The sequence below is a fragment of the Camellia sinensis genome, chromosome 5, assembly GCF_055761805.1.
Source record: "Camellia sinensis isolate YWXY chromosome 5, ASM5576180v1, whole genome shotgun sequence".
NCBI lineage: Eukaryota > Viridiplantae > Streptophyta > Magnoliopsida > Ericales > Theaceae > Camellia > Camellia sinensis.
This window is the reverse complement of record NC_138965.1, coordinates 142,205,901-142,218,386: the sequence shown is the minus strand read 5'-3', so window position 1 is coordinate 142,218,386 and position 12,486 is coordinate 142,205,901.

Below are 12,486 nucleotides of genomic sequence, written 5' to 3'. Positions count from 1 at the left end.
ATAATACGGACGGTCGTGGGCACCGAAAAAATATTTTTTGACTCCCCACGCGAGTACCAACACAACACCACCCAACTCAACTCAACCTAACCCAACCCAACCCAAACTCGACACAACCCAACATGATTCAAACACAATTCATCATAGTTCAACACAATTCAATTCAATATTAGTCAACTCAACTTAATTCAACAACACTATTCAACATAATTAACTTTGTTCAACATAATTCAAAGTGAACTCTTAAACCTTTATTTCATCATTTCACCTCAAGGCCCATGTCATCCATATCATTAATAAATCATTTCCCTAATCTTCCTTTCACATTATAGCATGATTTACAATGTCCATAATAAAAGTTCAATCGCTAATTTTTAATATAATTTTCAAACACCTCCAAAATCTAATTAAACTTGTACATATATAACTCAACCTACCAATTTCATGATTCTACTTTCAATTTGGGCAAAATCATTATTTATCATCATGAATCAACTTAGAGTTTTCAAGAAAATCAAGAATTTCAAGAAAAATTCATACTTCTGAAACCATTACCTTTTTATTCCGATTTTCCCATTGATTATACACATAAGGTTCATAATCCACAATATTAACCCAACAATTGAACCTCAACACTTCAAACCCTAAACTCCCAAATTCCATGATATAACACTATATGCTCAAAAATGTAAATTTTGCATTTATATAATCAAAATACCACAAATCTATCTATTAATGCAAGTATTGAAGAAGAACTAGGACCCTTACCTCAAGAATCGAACAAAAGAGCAAGTTTTGATGAGATTCCTTCACAAATTCGAAAGTCCAATCGGTAGAAAATTTTGATCTTCAAGCCTCTTCACTTTCTTGTAAGAGATCTTGCCCAAAACTTAGAAGAATAGAAAGTATTTTGGGATCAAAAACCTAGGGTTTTCGGACCTAGGGTAAGAGGAATGAAGAGGGGAGATGAAAGTGTGAAGAATGATCTAGAAAATTGATTTTAAAATTGGTTAATTCGCGCGGTCTGCTCGAGCATTGCTTTTCCCGCTCGAGTGTACCTGCTTCCAGCACAGATTCTAAAACTTCAAACAGGTATAACTCTATCATCCGGACTCTGTTCTAGGTTGTTCTTGTGTCCAAATCGAAGCCCCGAAAATAAGATTTCCAATGGTTCTAGCCTCACATCCAAATTCAAAGTGTGGAAAAAGAAAAAGGCAAAAGAGTGACGGCTGCTCGTAAGAAAAATTATCTGAATTAAATTCTTACTCCACTCTTACTTTACTATTATGCTACCACTTTGATCAACACCCCAAAATAGAATAAAGAGGTTCCAAATACACTAATAAAAATGTCAAGGGCAATCTCACTTTCCACGCTCGAGCATCGCTTTCCACGCTCGAGCGCGCAGACCAACAAAGTTGTCTGCTCGAGCGACCACTCCTGCGCTCAAGCGGGAATTCACAACTCTCAGAATTTCAAACCGCCTATAAAAATGTTAGAAAGCTCTTAAGTCTGCTCGAGTGTCAACTCTCCCGCTTGAGCAGAGGAAAAAAATTCGAATCGTTACAATTTTATTTCTCATCATTTCATATAGTTTCTCACCTAACTTATAAATTAAACATAAAATTTTAAAATATATATATATATATATTATTGAGATTCTTGGAAACTTATTCTATTTTCATTATTTCAAATCTGTTGGTTACATTGGTTTATATACTGTATCTAAATCATACAAAATATCTAATCTGAAACTAACTCTAAACAAATTAACTAACTCATAACAAACTAGCTAACCACCACAACTAATTCCACTAGGGTTACAGATCTGTGATGGTGCAGGTCTAACAGACAAAGACAGCTGTCCATGAGCAGATGGTGATGAAACCTGAGTGCAGTGAGCAGAGGACTGATGTCCATGAGCAGAGAATGATACCTCTTCAGCCCCCCTCAAGCGGATAGGGGAAGAAACCACTAGCAGCTTGTCACGAAGGTAATGAAATCTGGAAGGCGAAAGAGGCTTTGTGAAAATATCAGCGACCTGATCCATGGTAGGAATATACTTAAGTGCAATCTGATTGGCAACCACTTTTTCCCGAATAAAATGACAATTGATTTCTATATATTTGGACCGTGAATGGAAAACAGGGTTGGATGCTAAGGCCATGGCAGACAAACTATCACACCATATGACAGGAACAGTAGAAGATGAGACACAGAAGTCCTTAAGTAATTGTTGAATCCAAGTGAGCGCAGCTGTGGCATGAGCTAAGGCTCTATACTCAGCTTCAGTGGATGATCTAGAAACAGTTGCTTGCTTTTTAGCGGACCATGAAATCAAGTTTGAGCCGAGATATACACAATAGCCAGAGGTTGATTTTCGATCAAGACTATCACTGGCCCAGTCAGAGTCGGAGAAGGCAGAAAGAGCAAATGAACTTGGGGTGAAAAAGAGACCATAATGGAGAGTCCCTTTAACATATCTAAGGAGCCTCTTAACAGCTTGAAAATGAGCATTAGTAGGGAGAGACATAAACTGACATGCTTGATTAACAGCATAGGAGAGATCAGGTCTGGTAATAGTCAAATATTGCAGGCCACCAACCAAACTTCGATATAGTGAGGGCTGAGCAAATGGCAGAGAATCAGGTGTAGAACACACAGCTTTAACAACCATAGGAGAGGAACATGGTTTGCAGTCGGCCATTCCAGCTTTGTGCAATAATGCAGCAGCATATTTAGCTTGAGATAAAAAGGAACCATGCTCATCAGACTGAACGGAAATGCCCAGAAAATAAGACAAAGAACCAAGGTCTTTCATGGAAAATGACTGGTGCATGTGTTGAAGAAGTAGATCAATGAAAGCAGAATCATCACCAGTTAATAAGATGTCATCAACATACACCAAGAGCAGAGTGAGACTTGTAGAAGTTTTTCTGATAAAAAGAGAGGCATCAGACAGACTGTTGGTGAATCCTTGAGAAAGTAAGAAAGTTGAAAAAGTGGAGTACCAAGCCCTAGGGGCTTGTTTGAGACCATACAAGGCCTTCTTGAGTTTGCAAACATGAGTAGAAGATTGTTCAAACCCTGGAGGCTGCAGCATATAGACCTCTTCTTGAAGAGTACCATGAAGAAATGCATTGGAGATGTCAAGCTGCTTGATAGACCATTGAGATTGAAGAGCAACACTTAAAAAGATTCGAATAGTGGGTTGTTTAGCCACGGGACTAAAAGTCTCATGGAAATCAATACCCTCTTGTTGTAAAAATCCCTTGGCCACCAATCTAGCTTTATAACGAGCAATAGTACCATTGGAATCTCTTTTAATGGGAAAAACCCATTTGCACCCAATGGCAATTTTATGAGAATGAAGAGGAACAAGGTCCCAAGTGCCTTGTTGTTGAAGAGCTTGATATTCTTCCTGCATGGCTTGAAACCACACAGGAGAGTGAAGAGCATCATGAACAGATGTAGGTTCAGTTTCAAGAAGAGATACTTTAGCAGAAAAACAGTGAGGAAGTTTATGTTTAGATCTAGTAATCATGAGATGTATGTTAGACACGGAGAAAGGAAGAGAAGGAGGAGGTAAATCAATAGTAATGGAGGAAATAGGTATAGGCTGAGGAAGAGGAGGAGGAGTAGGAGGAGTAGACTCAGATCTAGAAGAGGGCTCAGAAGGAGTAGGAGATGAAACAGATGAAGAAGGAGACTGAGTAGGAGTAGCAGATGAAGAACTGAGTGAAGAAGGCCAGAAAAAGGATGTAAGAGTAGATAAATCTGAAGATGAAGAAGAGGAAACTGAGGACTGTTGCTGAGAGAAAGGAAAACATGATTCATTAAAAATGACATGCCTAGAAATGTAGATTTTTCCAGAAAGAGGCTCAAGGCATCTATATCCCTTAATAGTAGGATGGTATTCTAAGAAAACACAAGACATGGATTTTGGTGCCAGCTTGTGAGGAGCATAAGGCTTTAACCAAGGGAAGCACTGGCAACCAAACACTTTGAAAAGAGAAAAATCAGGTATGCTATGAAACAACATTTCAAAAGGTGTCTTGTGATGTAAAATACTAGAAGGCATTCTGTTAATGAGAAATGTGACTGTGGCAATGGCATCAAACCAAAACTTAATTGGAACAGCTGAGTGATGAAGCAAAGTGATGGTAGTTTCAATAATGTGTCTGTGTTTGCGTTCAGCTATGCCATTTTGAGCTTGAGTATAGGGACAACTACGTTGATGAATAATGCCATGAGAAGACAGCAAAGTATCAATTCTTTTATTGACAAATTCAGTGCCACAATCAGTCCGAAGTATTTTAAGAGAAGTCTGAAATTGAGTATCAATATATGCTTTGAATACAAGCAATTTATCATACACCTCACTCTTGTAGTTCAAAGGATACACCTAAGTAAATCTACTGTAATCATCCACAAACAAAACATAGAAACGAAATGGAGCATTATCTACTGTAAAGGGACCCCATACATCACTATGAACTAAGGCAAAAGGACAATTGACAGAAGCATTAGACAATGTGAAAGGAAGTCTATAAGATTTAGACACATTACAATCAAGGCAAGACAAGGCCTTATTAAAAGACAATTTATTTGGTAAAACACCAGCCAAATGCTGAAGCTTTAAAGAGGATGGATGGCCTAATCTTTGATGCCAAAGCAAATCAGACACAGGTGCTGAAGTGCTTGACTGAAACACAGATGCTGGAGTGCTATCAGACACAGGGGCTGAAGTAGTTGACTGAAGCACAGGTGCTGAAGTGCTAGATTGAAAAACTTGAGGAGAAGAACATTGTTCAGATGAAGGAATGAACTGGTAAAGACCATTGATATTAACACCTCTATGCAGAATCTTGTTCGTGCATTTGTCCTGAATGACAAAAGTGTTAGCATCAAAAATAACAAGACAGTTGAGGTCTTTGGTGAGTTGATGCACAGATAAAAGATTTGAAGAAATGGCAGGAACATGAAGAAGATTTGAGAGAGGAAAAGAAAACTGTGGAGTTGGCAAGATACCTTTACCTATATGACTAATTTGTAAGGAAGAGCCATTACCAACTTGAACATGATCCTGACCTTGATAAGGCTGAAATTGTTGCAGATTAGTCAAGTCATTGGTCAGATGATTGGTAGCTGCAGAGTCAACATACCAAGGAGGTATGGGAGGATCAGAAGAAGACTGAGGAACTGAAGCAGCATAGGACTAAGGAACTGAAGCAGCATAAGCCTTTGACTGAGACAGAGAAGACTGAGAGGAAGTGCTGCCTGAGAAAGGCTGAAAATTAGGATCCAGTCGATGCCAGCAGTCAAAAGCATTATGATTCCAACCTCCACAAATCTGACATCCAGAGTTAGAAGCAAAAACTCCTCTGGATCTATTATTATTATGATTATTGTGGTATCTATTATTGAATCTGCCACCTCGAACAGCATTATATCTACCTCTGAAACCACGATAAGAACCTCTACCTCTTGCAGAGTGAAAACCTCTATTAACAAAATTTGAAGAATCATAACCTGATGAAGATGATCCTCGTGAGGCAGAGTAGGCAACATTAAGATCAGTGCCAGTAGACTGTTTAAGTTTCTGTTCAATATGAATGAATTCGGAACATAACAATGAACACAAATGTTCCATTTTGACAGGCTCAGACCGAGTACGAATAGAAGTTTTGAAAGCATCATATTCCTCTGGTAGACCATTCAAAGTTAGGAAAACCAGATCTTCATCATCAACTTTTGCAGAAGCTAGAGCAAGCTGTGCTGCAAGATCTTTGATTTGAGATAGATATACCTCCATTGAAGATGAGTTCTTACAAAGAGTTTGAAGTTTGGTTTTTAGTTGATGAATATGAGACCGTGAAACTGAAGTAAACTGCTTCTCTAAGAATTGCCATACCTGATCACTTTGAGTCAGATGAAGAACAGAGGAATAAATAGATGAAGATAGAGTTGCAGTAAGACAAGTGAGCAAATGTGCATCAATCAATTGCCATTGCACATAACTTGGATTTGAAACAGTTTTTCCAGATTCATCAATGAGTTCTGGAGATGGACATAGATGAGATCCATTAACATGATCAAGAAATCCAGATGCTTTAAGCACATTTGTCATCTGAGATTTCCATATGAGGAAATTGTTGGATTTGAGCTTCACTGTAATGAGAGAGTTGAAATTGGAAATCAGTAAACTGAGATTTGGTGGGAGAGAAGAATCAGCCATTGAAGACTTGTGGATCTTGCTCACGAGAGCTTAATGCTCTGATACCATATTGAGATTCTTGGAAACTTATTCTATTTTCATTATTTCAAATCTGTTGGTTACATTGGTTTATATACTGTATCTAAATCATGCAAAATATCTAATCTGAAACTAACTCTAAACAAATTAACTAACTCATAACAAACTAGCTAACCACCACAACTAATTCCACTAGGGTTACAGATCTGTGATGGTGCAGGTCTAACAGACAAAGACAGCTGTCCATGAGCAGATGGTGATGAAACCTGAGTGCAGTGAGCAGAGGACTAATGTCCATGAGCAGAGAATGATACCTCTTCATATATATATATATATATATATATATGTGTATATTTCATTGCTCTTCATTTCTCATAAAATCACTCAATCCATGCATGGTATTAGTCTCATGATTTTTTTCTCTAACCAAACATACCTTTTGTGGGAACTATGTAATTACCAATCTACTCCCATGACCCACGAATTAAAACTTAGGCATAAAGATGAAAATAGAGCTGAAGATTCTATGAATGTTTGGGATGTTTTGAGTCTTGGGCTTGATTGGTATCATGTAGTAGGGTAATATGCATCTCTTTCGGTGTTTTGTTTACCGTATCGGGTCATTGAGATTCATTTTCTACTCCTATTTAACCTCTCTTAACTTTTCCAAATTGAAAATTTTGAGTTTTGGGCATTGGAACTTGCTTTGATTTGCAAAATCACATTCTGAGTTTCTGGGCAAAATCGTTTGTGCGGAATTAAAAACCGCCCGAGCGAATCCTCACAGAGCTTTTTAAATTTTTCAAGGTTTTCTGGGCAAGAAACCGCTTGAGCGGATTTTGGTGAACTTTTCTGGGCAACTCTCTGGAGCAATCCACCCATGAGGCTAAAATTCTCGCTCATACGAATTGGAAATTCTGCTCAGGTGGATTTCGGTGCGTCTGTCTCGAAGCTCATGCTCTTTTCCTCAAAAGTGATGTCAAAAGTTATTTTATACAAATTTTTCTCTTCTCTCTCTCTCTCTATATTCATCTTTTCTCTCCCTTCTCTTTAAAAACATACCCAAATCCAACTTCTCTCTAAGATCTAGCTCAAACCTTCAAGAGTTTGAGGAGGGCTTTTCACACCAAATTGAAGATGGCGACAAGGGCTACATTTGTAACTAATTGGATCGCGTTTTCACCAACTTTGATTTCTAGGGTTTTCTTCATTTTCTTCTCCCAAGCTTGAGGTATGAATAATCTTTGACTTATATATATGTTTTTACAAGATTGTGCATGTTTTGAGCATTTCATCGTGCTTGAGTTATGATTTTGGGTTATTGAACCTTAGATGATGTTAGAAGATGATTTTATCTACTTTTCCTAAAGCTTTTGAGAATATGAGTATGTTCTAAGGTATGGGTGATGTATTGGAAAAATCTTTCCAAAAATGGAATAAAAACTTTATTTTAATGGAAACCTTATAACTTAGGGATTTTGGGAAAAGGCATAGTATTGTGAAATTGATGCTTGATAATTTTCCATGTAAATAAATGATGGAGAAATTCCTATGGTTGTATCAAATGAGGGAATTTCATAAAGGAAATGAAAATGGTTGATTTTAAAACTTATCATTGATTTATCTTGGAAAACCAAATTTAGAAAATGACATTTAACATGTGGAGAATACATGAATGTTGATATTATTATATTATCTCCTGAAAAAAGATATACCATAATGTTATATTGATAAGAGATATAGAATTTGATTACAATGGAGGATTGTGTAGATGAAGTGAGAAATTGAGAAATTTCAAGGCATTCGCACTTGATTTAATTATTTTTCACCATTCAAATTGGCATTGTTGATATGTTTAAATGGAACTTTATTATTGCATTGAGCACCTGCATAGTCATGCCATTTTTGTCATTGATACAATTGATATTGAATATTGTATTAGAAAAAGGTATTGTTTTGACATTTTATGAAACAAGATCTTATTGATTTGTTTTGGGGGTAAATATGGTGGAAAATCCTGTTAGGGGGTGTAATTTGAGAATTAAGTTGGTGTAAGTTTCTTTGGTGTAAGACTAAAAACACACACATGCGGGTGCATAAGCCCTTCGATTAGAATATGTTTGATTAGCCTACTTGCAGACACTAGCCCTAGGGATTTGCTTGAGTCGTATTTACAGTCCTTTTGAACTACATTGAAAACTATTGAATTGTTAAATTCTCAATATTGCATTATGCACAAAAGTTTCAAAGATAAAGAAATATGTTTTTTTGAACATGGCATGGCATATACATTCATCCCATGAGATTGTATAAATGTATATACTTTGTTAATATTTTCCTGCTAGACTTTGTGCTTACCCTATGGGATTTTGTATAGGAAAGGATATAGTGATCCGGCCGAGTTAGAGGTGTGAAAACTTGTTTTAAGAGCACAAGGCTCTGTTTCTTTGTTGTAATTATTTTGACAAGCTAATGGCTTTATATGTATGGGTTTGAAAACTACTTTTGTGTAACCGAGCTTAGGCCTTGGAATTTGTAACTCTTGAGGGCATTTAATTGTACTTGACTTGTTATGCCACATGCAATGAATTCATATGCTAGGGATGTTGAATGTATAATCGCATATGGAACATTCTTTTGTAAATCTCTTGATAGTTATTAGTACAAATGTTGGAGATTTGAGGGTGATGTTACTATTGAGACTTACTTGTGTTTACATTAAACAATAGAAGTTGGTAAATCTTATTTGTGTTAATTTTCGGGGCGTGACAATGTTACCATTGAAGTTAGAGTAAGGTAAAAAATTAGTTGAAAATGGCTTCAAAGACCATCTCCAATCTTGATATCAACTTTGTTATCAAATTTAAATTTGATAAAACACGTTACTTTTTGGGTTTCAACCGTGGCATCAAATCCATATCACGTGAGAGGAAAACCAAAAATTTTATCAAATCAAAGGAATATTTAACCGTTAATCAAATTTCGTAGGTAACCATTGATGAACAACCAGATGGACAACCGGCCAAACAACCAAGTGGACTATCAGATTAGGGAAGATTTTATGAAAATTTACTCTAGGCCGGACGACCGGCCAAATGACTAACTAGATTTGATGAAACAAGTGGAGTGCATCATATCAAATCAAATTTTTACTCAAATTTGATAAAAAAAAATTAATGAAGCGTTAGAGATGCTCTAACTAGATTCAAACTCTGGCAAAACCTTTCGCATAAGGGAGTCACTTGTGTTTCGTGTTTCTTCACTTCTGTGTTTTACGTTTATAAACCAACATAAACAAGATTTTTTTTAATTTACATTTGTTAGCTAAATTTAAAAAGAGGTTGGTGGGCTTCTCTCATATTAGCCATCTCAGTTTAAGAGAGCATTTGGACTTAATAGATCTATTTTGATGCTAACTTTGATGATCTAAATCGTTTATTTTATAAGACTTATTAAGTGTAAAAATTCAAGATGATCAAATATCGATAATTATATATTTAAATCAAATTTATATAACAAAAAATAGGTGACTATTCTTGAAATTATATTTGTCGTCTATTTTTTAAAAACAAATATGATTCAAGCATATAACTACCGATATCTAATCATCTTATTTTTTGTATAAATATTCTACTCGGTGAGTCCTAAAAAGTGAACGGTTCAAATTATCAAAATCGGTCAAAAAATGGGCATATTAAGTCCAATCTAACTTGAGAGAAACCAAACCCATTTAAAAGCTAAGATCATCAATTTACAAACACAAAAAATTACCAAATAAGATTTTATAATAAATTTTAAAATTTATATAAATATAAACAGCAACTGTAAACATATCAAATAGTATCATATTATTACTTCTAGAAACATTAACATGGATCTCAAGTTCAAATAGTGGGCCTTATTTTTTTATTTTTGTGTTTCTGATCGAATAGTTGGCCTTATTAATAACAGTTCCGATTCGTACCTCGAAATTAGCGTGGCTCGAATGGCCCGACATCAAAACGAAGTCGTTTTGATGTGTTTTTTTTTTCTGCATTTTTCTGCAGATTTTTCTGATGAAGAAGAAGAAGGGTATGCTGGGTCTGCAGATCTTGTTCATCATCTTCATCAACATCAACAAATTGCAACAACATTATCATCATCATCGCGAAGATCAGAAAAAAATCAAAAAAAAAAAATTCTTTGATTGATAGATCTACCAATTCTTTGATTTCTGATTCTTTGATAGATCTACCAATTCTTTGACATCAAGAACAAAAAAAAAAAATCAAGAACATCATCATCATCAACACATCAGCCAACAATTGCCAATAATTTTTTATTTATTTTTTCTTTCATCTTCAGAACAACATCAAGAACAAAACAAAAATAAAAAAATCAAGATCTTCATCATCTTCAACATCATCATCAACAAAAATTTTTTTTTTTTTTTATGAACTAATCTTCAGATCCAGATCAAATCCAGATCAACAAAAAAAAAAAGTTTGAAAGAGGAGATCGGGCTGTCGATTGCCGCCACCATCACAGACCATCACCATCGATCGCCTCTTCTCTTCTCTTCTCTCCTCTCTTTTCTCTCTCTCTCTCTCTCTCTCTCTCTCTCTCCTCTTCTCTTCCCTCTCTGTCTGTGTTCGAAAAAATGAAAAGGAAAGAATGAAAAGGAAAGACAAAAAGAAGAAGAAGAAGAAGAAGGAAAAAAAAAAAAAAAAAAAAAAACACTGCCCAAAACGGGCCATTCGAGCTGAACGAAATTCGAGCTACGAGTCATTTTTCTATTAATAAATCTAAACTTGGATTTAAGTATTTAAGTGATTTAAAACTTTGGACCATTTCATTTTTACTGGGAATAACCAAATAATTAAACATAAAATATTCAACCTTTTTCGTAAACCCATATTATAGACAATGTGAAAATAATAATGATTTAGAGTACTAATTTTAATATTCTAATGGAGCAGTAATGACATGGTAAGGAGAAAAAAAAAAACAAATCAATACTAAAACATCACATCATAATGCGTGAGACCCACTGCCAACTCCTTAGAGGTAACTTTAAAACTCAAGAATTATAGTTCATTTTTCACGTAAAAAAAAAAGCTAAGACCCACTTAACTTTTTCCACCAACAAAAAAAATATTCTTTTTAATATTTATCTTTTTATGAAACTCATCAACTTTTTTATAACATATTTATCATTAAAAGAAAAACAACTAAAAAAATCATTACCAAACCAGCCCTAAAGCCTTTCAAATTGTTTCAGCCCAAACCCATTTTTAAAAGTTACCACATTCATCCGGTTTTTATTTGAAATGATATCGGCCCAAATTTGACTCATGGTATTTGTGCCCATCAATCCATAACTGGATTCAATTATAAGGCCCAATTTGGAAAATTACTTGGGCGGCAATTTAACAGAACATCCAAAGCCTATTAATCTGGAAAAAGGTTGTGAACTCTATCTTTAAGGTGTTTAATTGCTCTCACTATAAAGTCGTTTGTTGTCGAGTGTGAATACACTTTCATCATGCAACAAAGTTACTAAGATGGTTATGTTCAAGAATTCCAACAAACTTCCTCAAGCACTTTTCTATGATATTGTGTGTTTGATTTTGTTGTGAATTATGAGAGAAATATTTTGGATTAATTATATTAAGATCTCCTCAATTATTATCAATAAATATTATCTTACCCTTCTCATTTATAAATTCATACATATTGACCTTATCAACCATAGAAGCTGTACAAATATCTCACTTTTAGGGGTGGTTTGAAAAAATAAAAAAATGATATATTTTTATAGTTAAAATTATTAAAATATATAGGTGATGAAGAGTAAGATAATAATTGCTAATAGTTAAGAAATTTTGATGTAATTTTAGACCCACGTGAAAAAGAAAATTTATGGGAGTTGCTTCTCTAATTAAATAACTAGCACTAAAAATCGTCTTCAAATTAGATGATTTGGTATTTTAATAACAACAATGATTCATCCCCCTTTTCCCCCATCCCCTTTGACCCCCTCTCACTCCCATTGGCTACCTTTTCTTTTTCTTTTTCTTTTTTTTCCTGCTCCTCCAATCATCACCCGCCACGTGGCAAAGGGGGTGAGGGATGACCCCAAAAGGGGTCCCAAGCATTATTCTTTTAATAATTCCTACTTTATTAATTGCAATTTTTATATTTATTATTACCTTTATTGTTGTTCATCCAATAGATGATAGATATTCATG